This window comes from Polistes fuscatus, unplaced genomic scaffold (genome assembly GCF_010416935.1).
Source record: "Polistes fuscatus isolate 324 unplaced genomic scaffold, CU_Pfus_HIC Scaffold7, whole genome shotgun sequence".
NCBI classification, from domain to species: Eukaryota; Metazoa; Arthropoda; class Insecta; order Hymenoptera; family Vespidae; genus Polistes; species Polistes fuscatus.
Window position 1 is genome coordinate 5804227 of NW_025113151.1, and position 8301 is coordinate 5812527.

The 8301-nt window shown below is 30.5% G+C and overlaps 1 long non-coding RNA gene across 1 annotated transcript; it reads left to right on the plus strand.

Annotated features, from left to right (window-relative positions):
* Positions 1-4699: 4699 nt before the first annotated feature.
* On the plus strand, positions 4700-5833 carry LOC122524117. The gene is made up of 2 exons (XR_006305462.1): positions 4700-4789; positions 5170-5833. It is a non-coding gene; the product is annotated as an uncharacterized LOC122524117 (long non-coding RNA).
* The last annotated feature ends 2468 nt before the right edge of the window (positions 5834-8301 follow it).

The following is an 8301-nucleotide window of genomic DNA, read 5'->3' on the forward strand; positions in this document are numbered from 1 at the left end:
TATTTATATAATGTCAACATCAAAAAGAATAGAACAAAATTAAATTTCGTAGGTTTTTATAATAAAAATAAAAAGAAGCATTCAGAGTATCATAAAGAGAAACAATTTATTTTATCAACATTATTAATCCTCTCATTTCAACCCTCTGTATTTTTAATAAGTAAATTACGCTAATGAATTTTATTTTATTTAAAAAAAAAATAAAATAAAATATAAAAATTCATATAAAGAAGAAAATAATATAAAAATTGTTGAACGTTATAATTTAATTGTTTCATTAAACAATAAATTTTGTTTATATAAATAATATTAAGGTTGCTATGAATTACAATCTGAAGTAAAATAAATTATACCGAAAAGTATTTAATAATTACAAACGCTACATTTGGTATTTAAATAATATATGATGAGATATGAATTATAATTTAAAAAACAATTAGCTTAAAGATTAATTAATAATTAAAATGATCTAACGAATTTTAAGAACTACCCTGTAGAACGAATCTATTTCTTTGTAAGAAAATTGATAGAGTCTTTCGAATAAGAATAGAATAAAAAAAGGTATAAGAGTATAAAAAAAAAGAAGAAAATAGAATAATAGTTGGAGTATAATGGAATAGGTTTGATTGATTCGTAGAACAAGGGGTACCATTCCGTACCGGTAATTTGATATTCCAAGACTCGCGAGAATAGCTATAAGTATAGCACGCAGCAGCAACAGGGAACACTTGGAGGGTTAAAACGAGTATTATCGTTTAATGACACGAGACATCGATACTTCCGAAAATTGTTAAGTATTTTTTTAACGGTACAATTCGATCAAATGGCTGAACAATCTTATTCAATTTTTACGTTTGTGTGTGTGTGTGTATGTGTGTATATGTGTATGTACATCTGAGGGGTGAGTTTTCTTTTCTTTTTTTTGAATTTTCTTTTCCTTTTGAAAAGAAATAATATGCTCGCTAAGATTTCGCAAACGTTGTAAGATAAATGAAGGATCTTTCGTGTATCAAAAGAAGACCAGACACCCCTTACCTTATTTATCATCGTGTACGAGGGTGGTTAACAAATCTTTCACTATAAGATAAGCAACCATGACACGAAAAGAAAAATGTTTAAACGTCTTTTCTTTTCTTATCTTTTCTTTTTCTTCTTCTTCTTCTTCTTCTTCTTCTTTTGATTAAATCCTTTGATCTTTATAAAAATATAATATAAAAATTAAACTTAAAAAACGTTGTCATGGCCATTAATCAAACTTTCAATTTTCTTTCCAACCAGACAAGAATACAAATATAAATAAAATAACTCATATTTACTTTTCAAACGTTAATTACATGCTCTTTCACGTTTGTTTGCTAACCGAAGATGCATGAATTTCCAACTACCTTTCTAAACCTCGTAAATTTTCTCTACAAGCACCATATGCGTGATACATAATTGCATAATTACGGGTATGTATACATACATACATACATTTAAAATAAAGTTTAATATACAATGTTAAAAATAACGCGTATTCTCTCTAATAAGATCTAACAAAAGAAAAAAAAAGTAAATGTCAATATCACTAGGGAGTTTAGATCAAACAACGAATTTTAAAATTTGTTGTCTCTGCAAAAAAACTCGGAGTTTTTTTAATGAAATAATAATGACTACCTTTTATTCTTCTTTCTTTTCTTCCTTTAGTTTCTTTTCGTTTATTATTCCAGTCAACGTAGTACAAACTCTTGTTTTTGAAACTGGAAAAAAAAGACAAATTCGTAACACACGAGGACACAGGTGACCCATTGAATATTTGACTGGGCAAGATTCTGTTTATTATTAAAGAGACATAGAATAGAAGACAGTAGTACTACTTGTTAATAGGAAATCCCTTGAGAGGTCTCTCTCGAATTGTAGCTTGATTAACCAGTAGACCGCGATTGTGTCAAACTCTGGTGGTTCCCTTCGGTCGGCTTAATCAAGGGTGCTACCGAACATCCAGGCTCAATCTATGGGAACAAGCTAATTCAATTGCTAGAGAACATCACGAGATAGGAACGCTGATTTCCAATCAAGTATTCTTCAAATAATACAAATACGCATTTCAACGAATTTCGAATTTGGTAAACGCCTGTGAACAATATTGGATATCTCGTACATCAATTGCAGATTACAAACATATATTCGCAAACTAAATGAAAAAGAGAATGAAGAATTAAACAAAAATAACGTCATTTTCGATACGACGTTTACATTTTACCTAATAAATATTTATTCCGCGAAGATGAATGACAAAAAATATTGAACGTCATCTTCTAAACGTTGTTCACGTCGTAGCTGATAAAAATTAATTTCACGAAGATGAATAACAAAAGATATTGAACATCAAATATTGTTCGAACGGGTTTTCGTGTTATGCCAAAGAAAAATAAATTTGCAAACTGACTGAATGGAACGAAGATGAAGCGTAAAAAAAAGAATTATTGAACGTTGTTTTCGAAAAGGTGTACGCCTTATAGCTACAACAAAAATACATTTCACGAAGATGTATGATGAAAAATATTGATTGCCATTTTCGAAACGATATTCACGTCGTACCTAACACAAAATAAATTCTACGAAGATGAAGCGTAAAAAAAAAATCTATTGAATATTATTTTAGAAACTGTGTACACCCCTTATAGCTAAGAGAAATAAATTTTGCAAACTGAACGAGGATAGAGGATAATAAAGAAAAGAAGAAAAAGAAGCTATTTAACATGATTTTCGAAACGGTGCTCATCTTAATAAAATTTTGCATGAAAAAATCAAATCCCGATAAATCGATGGGAAGAACCACGACGATGACGACGACGACAACCATCTTGAAAGCCATCCGCTTATCTTGAGAGGAGGAAATTAAAAAAAAAAAGAGGAAAATAAAAAAGAGAAAGAGAGAGAGAGAGATATTAAAAGGAAAGGAAAAAGAAAAGAAAAAATAAGAGGGTAAACATCTACGATAAAGTTCATCGTATTCGTGGAAGGGAAGATAAATAAAAGAAAAACAAAGAATGCGTAAAACGTCTTCTATCGTGGAAAAAGAGAAAAAGAGATAGACAGACGGATGAAGAGTGAGAAAGAGAAAAAAAACGAAGAAAGGAATTCTTTTGTTGACTTTGTCTTCCTTTTCGTCAAGACTCACCCTTTGCAAAACAACAGAGGGGGATGAAGAACGCGAGTTGTGACAAAATGGAAACTATGGAAAAAGTTAAAAAATAAAAGAAGAAGAAGAAGAAGAAAAAAAGATATGAACAAATGCCACGAGAAAGGAAACAAGCACAGAAATATTAAATCCTCTTTGTAGTTGCGGTTGTTATTTCTGTTTTAATTATTTTTTATTTTATATTATTATATTTTTATTTTATAATCCTGAGGTAATACTCGTTTTATAAGCGTTCTACTCAACACGTTTACATACCTACACACGCACACATATATATTATGTATTTCTATGATACATAGATAGATAGATGTGTATATTGTATATCCCTTAAGTCGTGACTTTGCTCTTATCAACCCATTAGCTGTTCAAGATGAAAATATAGGTAGGGAAGAAAAGAAAGAAAGAAAGAGAGAGAGAGAGAAGGAGAGAGGAAGCTATTCTAGCAAGGAACTAAGAGACATACTCTCAGGACTACGCCTGCGCGTTAGTTTTATTGATCAAACCGAAACTACCTTCAGTATATTTCGAACCATCGAATCAGCCAGATCGCACACCATGGAATATGAGAGACACACTTATTTTTCACCAATAGTTTGTCCATTAGACGAAAGAAAAGAAGAAGAAGAAAAACAGAACGAAAAATGTTTACTTACCACATCTCTTACCCGTCTCACAATCATCTACTTTCTTTTTTATTTTTTTTATTTTTTCCTCATCCGTCCATCTGACACCACATCTTATCTTTTTATCACAATTATTTGCTCGAATGAAAAAAAAAAAGAAAAGAAAAAAACGTAGGAATGGAAAAGGACGTTAATTAAAATTCTCTTACGGATTTTTAAACATAATTTAACGAGTACAATTTACATGCGTATGTAGGAGTTCAATGTATGAATGTACGTGTAGATAGTTGAAAATGAAGTTCTCTTAATTGGGATCAAAATTTGATGAAATTATTTCTTTTTAGATTCATTAGTAGCTACCATTATTCATTTTGAACGAGACGTACTTTTACATTCGAGTTTTATTTAAAAGAAAAAAAATAATAGATTCGTGTTTCTTTAGCGTAACGACGAGAAAAAAAAGACTGAGGAATCTTCTTCTTCTCTTTTACCTTTTCTTTTTTTTTTTTAATTCATGTTCGGTATAGTCAATTAGTCTAGTTGTTTAAGTAAAGAGTATTGAAAAGCTCGTAGCTTCATTGAATTTAATCGTTTTTATCTAAACACGAGAGATACATGTGCATATACATACACACACATACACGCATTTATACGTTTACATACATATGTATGTATATGTAATAAATCAATGTCCGTTAACTCGAATTGCTTTTCTACTTTTGGAGCTTCATTAGCACGAGCTCTCGTGAACACTACGAATAGCATTCATCACTTCTTTTTTCTTTTTCTTCTTTTTTTCATATTTGTATGTGTGTGTGTGTGTGTGTGTGTACGTCTTTTATCTTTAATTGTAAGTGTAACTACGGAAACTAGTAGTACGTACTTTTAATCTCGAAAATATCTGACAACGAACGCTTTTTGAAAGTTTCAGGTGGTGGTACCTTTGCTTCTGAAAACCACAATGAAGATACGGAAAATTAAGGTATCCGTTTAGTTTTGTTGCTTCTATTTTTGCCTTTCCTTTTCTTTCCTTTTGTTTTTTCTTTTTTGAAACTCGATAGTTTTTACGAGTCGGTTTTTACTGTTAAAGTAAAGTTAGAGCTTCGCCTTGCAAGAAATTTAATCCTTCCCAGTCGTTCGAAGATTATCGTTTATATAAAAGTACCATTTTTACGCTCGAAGAAATTGTGGAGAGAAATAATAATGATAATAAAAATAATAATAATAAATAATAATAAATGACTCGTCTGAAACACTTAAGATAGTTAAAATTGTTTTACGATTGATTAAGATTTCAAATAGGATTTTCACGATTTCGATTATTTTCTTTTTAATTCAAGTTCTCTTTTTTCTATGTTTCAGAGTTTTCTTACGTGTATCTTAAAAAAAATGTAGAAAAATTATGTACGAACTTTAAGTTAAAAAATATCAAATATACATATGTGATAAATTGAAGTGTAAGTGGGATAGAAACAGAGAGGCGTCACATCACGAATAGAGGCACGATTGGCATTGCGTAGGACGAATTTCCGGTATTCCTGAGTCCTGCCAATTACTCGCATTCCCGACAATGTTCTACTCGAGAACGGCCTTCGTGGCATTGTAATTACCAAATTGTATCGATGAATAATGAAGAACAGAGAGACAGAGAGAAAGAGAGAGATAGAAAGAGAGAAAATCAAATAACAGAATCTTTGACAGTAGATACGACAGACAATTATTGATAGAACAATCGATTTTGTATCCTCTTTCTATTATCTTTCTTTTTCTTTCGTTGAAACGAATATAGCTTAGGAAAGTAGAAGAAAAAGGAAAAATTAGGATCAATGTTGAAACCGTTCAAGATCACGACGATAATTGAAATAACTCGAAAAGATATTGAGTACTGATTCGAACCCCGGGAAAAAGAAGAAGAAAAAAAGTAATAGCGATTCAATTCCATTAACTGCGTATTGTAGCTTTTAAAGAGAAAAGATTGATATTGTTAAGTAAAAATCATTATCAATTCAATAAATCCATAACGAAATTGAAAAATAGAGAACTTTATATCGCGAAGATGGAAAAAGAATTAAACGTGAAATAAATCGATATATAGATAAATACAAAAAATTATAAATATATCTCTTTAAAGATAATACCATTAATGATAATCGTAACGATTAGAAAAATTAATTGAACGAATTGGTTAAATTGAATAAGCTCGTTAAAATCAATCATCCGGATGAGTTACACGTAAAGTCGTGTTTTAATTCAAGTCTCACTTCTACTAGTTTATTCCCTTAACAAATATGATTTAGCCGGAAGGAAGATACAAGGTTGCAAGCAGATTGATTATTAATATGGCTGTAATGGACCAAGGGGAAGAGTAAATTGCCATCTGTCGTAACCAAGCGCATAGGAACGTTATTTCATGGTGATATGCCAAAATGAGAAATTCTTTTCGATGCTTTTTTTTCCATCCTTAATAACCCATATTTTTTAATCTCCATGTCACGTTATGCGTGGGGTAGAAAACATTTTTCTTTCAGATCGTACGTACGTTATCTTGGAGATAATCCGATTAATTTTTATGATAAAAATATAAAATTTTATGTGTATACCTATACAGGTACTTTCTTCGAACACGTTCTTATTACCTTTCGTCAGGGACATCTTGTTTTAAATGAGTTTAATGATCTATCTAGGTGGTATCAAAATACTTAGGATCACTGCAAAGATGTATAAAGGGTTGCATAACTACAGGCTCTGATAAAACACTGAGAATACAATCTCATTTGAAAGTATATTTAAAAATGAAATTATATTGATATATATATATATATTTATTTTTAATTAATTTCACGATGAAAAAGATACGAAACAGCAAAAAAGACTTGCAAATTACTTCTAATTATATTCTCTTGGAATATACCCGAGCAACAGATTACTTCCTGCAATTTTAACAAACCAAATGATACGAGACAAGAAAGATTCGTTCGTTGAGAAAAACTAATCGAATTTACTTCCAATCGTTTTCCGAAGACAAGCTTGTTAATCCAGAACCACCCAGACTTTTTAACCAAACTCTCTTCTATGAACATGCATATCCATAGTCAATCACTTTTTATTTCTTTTCTCCAAGTAAAAATACACTCGATTGATAAACTCACTCACCTCGATAAAAATATATCATTTTTATTTTAACGTTGCTTTTTACGATATTGTAATTATCGTTCTTAAGGTCTTTCAGCACGCAGAAGATACACGAGAGCTTTGCTTATATAATCGGTTTAAAAATATAAACGAGCGGAGCCGCCCTACGGCACTCAACCCTTTACGAGCAACAAGCAACTTTACTTCCCCTTACGGTGAAACAAATTAGAAACAGCAGCTGCACGACCTTAAAACTCCTATTACAATTCTCCCTATCATACTATTTTCTTTTGCCTTTTCTTTTTTTGTAATAATTAATTAATTTAAATTTCTTTTTTATCAAGAAAAATGGAAAATGCTTGTTTTATTTATGCTCAATAAAAAAGATCCAGCGAAACTCGATATACCACAAATTTGGAAGAGTCGTTAGATAAAGGATATAAATCATTAGACAAGGAGGACTCTCTTAAGTAGAACACTCCTAGTCCTATATAGTCAAGAGTAGCCTTTTCAACATTTTCTAAAGCCTCGACCTTCTATATTATTTAAAGTGTTTAACTCTTACACTGAGAAACCTACCGTGTCATTAAATGGCCCAATTTCGGTACTCGTTTTCCCTTTGCCTTTGCTCCACATATTTTTGCATTCTTCTACTTGTATTTTTTTGTTGTTACATAAAAGAAAACATACAAAATATACTCACATATTTGAAATTACATGTTCGCATTAGAAAAATAATTTTTCCAAATATTACACACGCGTCGCTAGTGATAAAGATTTATTTTTATATTCTCAATGTTTTCTTTTTTTCCTCTGTTTGTCTGTCTGTCTCTCTCTCTCTCTCTCTCTCTCTCTCTCTCTTTCTTTTTCTGTCTCTCTTAACGAACATCCGAGATTTATCTTCATGAAAAAAGTTTTAATATATATATATATATATATAGCGCAGGGATGACCGTCGTAAACGTGATTTTATCGTCAGATTTACCCAAGAATAGCTCGTAGAGAAAGTTCAGTTATTTGGATAGGAGGACAGATGTGAGGAATATATTCGGAAAAAGTAAGAGAATAAAGAAAGAAATTATCCGAGTAAAAAGTCAGCACACTTTCATTTCACGCACGTACTATCTTTTTTATTTTACTTTTTTTTTTTGTTTTTTATCATTCGATTTTTATGTGTTCGTATATATGTGTATCTGTTTATGTATATATGTATATATATGTATATATAATATATATACGTATACATTTACAATGTTTCAATATTGTCACATAATGTGACAGATTGTTTCTTATATCTTTTGTTGTCTTACGAACTATCTACAACATCTTTTTAAAGTTTTTCTAAAATTCTTTTGATCATTG